This window comes from Nematolebias whitei, chromosome 5 (genome assembly GCF_014905685.2).
Source record: "Nematolebias whitei isolate Nwh7 chromosome 5, NemWhi1, whole genome shotgun sequence".
Classification (NCBI taxonomy): domain Eukaryota; kingdom Metazoa; phylum Chordata; class Actinopteri; order Cyprinodontiformes; family Rivulidae; genus Nematolebias; species Nematolebias whitei.
The window spans coordinates 52,161,445-52,164,631 of record NC_056502.1 but is presented as its reverse complement, the minus strand read 5'-3'; positions in this window follow the sequence as shown (position 1 = coordinate 52,164,631).

The following is a 3,187-nucleotide window of genomic DNA, read 5'->3' as shown; positions in this document are numbered from 1 at the left end:
TATTCACTGCTCTATTCACTGCTTTATTCACTGCTCTATTCACTGCTCTATTCACTGCTTTATTCACTGCTCTATTCACTGCTCTATTCACTGCTTTATTCACTGCTCTATTCACTGCTTTATTCACTGCTCTATTCACTGCTCTATTCACTGCTCTATAAAAGATTAATTTCAGTTCAAGCTTTATTTCTACATGTTAGTCTCACTGAGCATCGAGGACTCATTTACAAGAGAGACCTATTTTTAATCAATCAATAAAATGTTTACAGATGTTTAACAACCTGCTAAAATTGCTCCGCTCCAGGTGGCTGCATATTGGAGCAGCTCTGTTACTTTCATTCTGAGATTTTGCTTTAGGAAACTTTAATTCCTCTTTTTCTGGATGTAAATCACATTTTTTGGATGATTGTTTCCTCTGGTATCAGATGCTGAGCAGCTGGAAGGATTTTTACTGAAACTTTTTAAGTTTTGGACATTTGTTATGATGCGTAACCATGGCAACAAGGCTGTTTTCTACAATCAACAGCAGCTGAATAACATCTCAAAAACTCAAATAATATCTCAACTACAGCCCCAAATCTCAAATGAGTTGAAAAGGATGTTCTGTGGACGCATTCTCATCTACCTGCCAGCTGTGCTCGAGTGCCTGACCACTGAGATCCTGGAACTAGCAGGAAACACGGCTCATGACAGCGGAAGGACAGGATCGTCCCTCGGCACCTACAGATGGCTGTCTGCAGCTATGAGGAGCTCGGCAGACTGCTGGGAGGAGTGGCCATTGCTCTGGGAGGAGTTCAGCCCAGCATTCAAGCGGTCCTACAGTCCAGGGGAACCGAGAGGCCAGACGAGTCTGGGTGGACGGATCGGACGGCATCTGCAGCCAGTTTCTTAGGATCCAGTGTGGGATGGACCTTTACAAGAGATCCTTCCTGTCTACAGCCATCAGTATCTATAACATCTCTTAATAAAATGAGGATAACGAGTTAAAACAACAAAATAATTTCCCTTTGGGATTAATAAAGTATTTTTGAATTGAATTGAATTGAATTGAAATACACTAAAATGCAGGAAATTGCATCTCTTTTATTCCAATTTACTGGGGGAGGACACAGATGGCGTATTGAACCGTTTCGGTTATTTTTTCACTCAATAAATTTTATTAACGAGAGATTAGAACTGCAGAACTAAAATTCCTAAGCGTGTCTCAGCACGGTGCTATTATCTTGCAGTATGCGTAGCATTAGCAACCTAGCAGGCATGAACAAGCCATCTCGTTGTGGTCTCCTGTTTGGGAACATTATGTCTTTCTTGTTAAAAGACAAGTGAACAAATCCAAAGCTGTGAGTCGACGTTGTTTCACAGAGACTGGATCTGCAGCAGCAACACGTTTAACTTGTTAACGCTCTTGAAACAACATCATCTGAACGTGAACGTCTCTTGTACAGAAAAGCAGCTTGGTGCAAACACTGATAACAGCAGCATTGAAACAACCTTTATCAGGTCATTCAGATCGGTCCAGAGCAACAACACAAGCTCTAGAAGTTTTTAAAGCTCTGGATCTACGTCCGTATTCTGTTGTTGATGCGCCGGCTTTCAAGTTCTTGAGCCCCGCTACGACATCCCATCACGCCAACACTTCAGCCAAAAGTTGTAGCAGCACTTTATGAAAAAGCTAAAACTGATGGTCAACAAGCCCTGGAGCAAATTTAAATCTCTGCCACATGGATGATGAGAGATTATTCACCCACCTCATATGATGACCGTGCAAGAAGAGGTATTGTTATTGTATTATTGTGATCTAATTAACTTTTTTTTATTTAAAATTATAATCTTACTCTCATTTTTTTTTTTTATCTCTGTGCTGTTTGTAGTCTAAGGATGATAGCAGCTGAGTCTTCTTCATCCACCAGATCACCTCCTGCTAAGAAGTCTGTGATGGCTGAACTTGTTTACTTGGTATATTTTCTAAATAAACATTTTGTAAATCTTTATTTTGGCCTTTTTTTTGTACTGAAAATTAACCGAACCAAGCCCTCCTTGAAAATGAACTGTAACGAAATGTGATTTTAGCATATTGTTACACCTCTAATATATATATGATTATATATATAATTATATATATAATTATAAGGTTGAATGAATATGAATATAAAAATATATATATATATTTTTTTTTTACAAAACACTTTAGGAGCAAGTTGTAAAGCTCCAAGGCCACAACCTGTGTTATGGTAACACAGCAAAAGATAAAGTTACAAAACAAATTTGATCTTTATCTTTGATTTTGATTGAATCATAAATCATAGCTGCACATATCCTCACTCTTCTGATAGCTCCATTATTTCCCTACACCACTTTTTTTTAATCCATTTGGCCTTTAACTTGGTAGAGGACATCCTTTCTTGCAGTGCTGATGGACCAGCACCTAAATTATCCAATTAAATGGTGGAGGTGGAACTGCAAGCTGCTGCGAGCCTCACAAAGAACCGTAATCACGTTGGCCATGCAGAGGAATGGCTCTGAGTCCTGATAAATCAGATTCCTCTCAGATGGGATGTGTGAAAGGCAGTACTAACTCACTGCTTGTTGCTACAATTCAGAAGTGAATATGCTCTAATGACTGCATTCCTATTTAGAAGTATAAGTAGATAAGTACTCATCTTCTACAATAATAAGTTTTGAAGGCTGGGTCGGCATAACTTCAGCTATTTTAGTCATGCAGGTATCACAATGTTTAGCTTACTTTTAGGACCCTACGGCTATTAACTTTTATTTATTTTTACATTTCTCTTTATCATATATATATATCCATCCATTTTCTTTACCCATTTATTCCATTTTTGGGTCACGGGGGTCGCTGGTGCCCATGTCCAGCAATCACTGTGTGAGGGGCGGGGTACACCCTGGACGGGTCGCAAGTCCATCACAGGGACACATAGAGACAAACGAGACAAACAACCATTCACTCTCGCACTCACACCTAGGGACAATTTAGAGTTACCAATCAGCCTAACATGCATGTTTTTGGTCTGTGGGAGGAAACTGGAGTACCTGGAGAAAACCCACACATGCACGGAGAGAACATGCAAACTCCACCCAGAGGGCCCCTGGACCGGGGTTTGAACCAGGGACCTCCTCAATGAGAGGCAGCAGCTCTACCAGTTGCGCCACCGTGCTGCCATATATA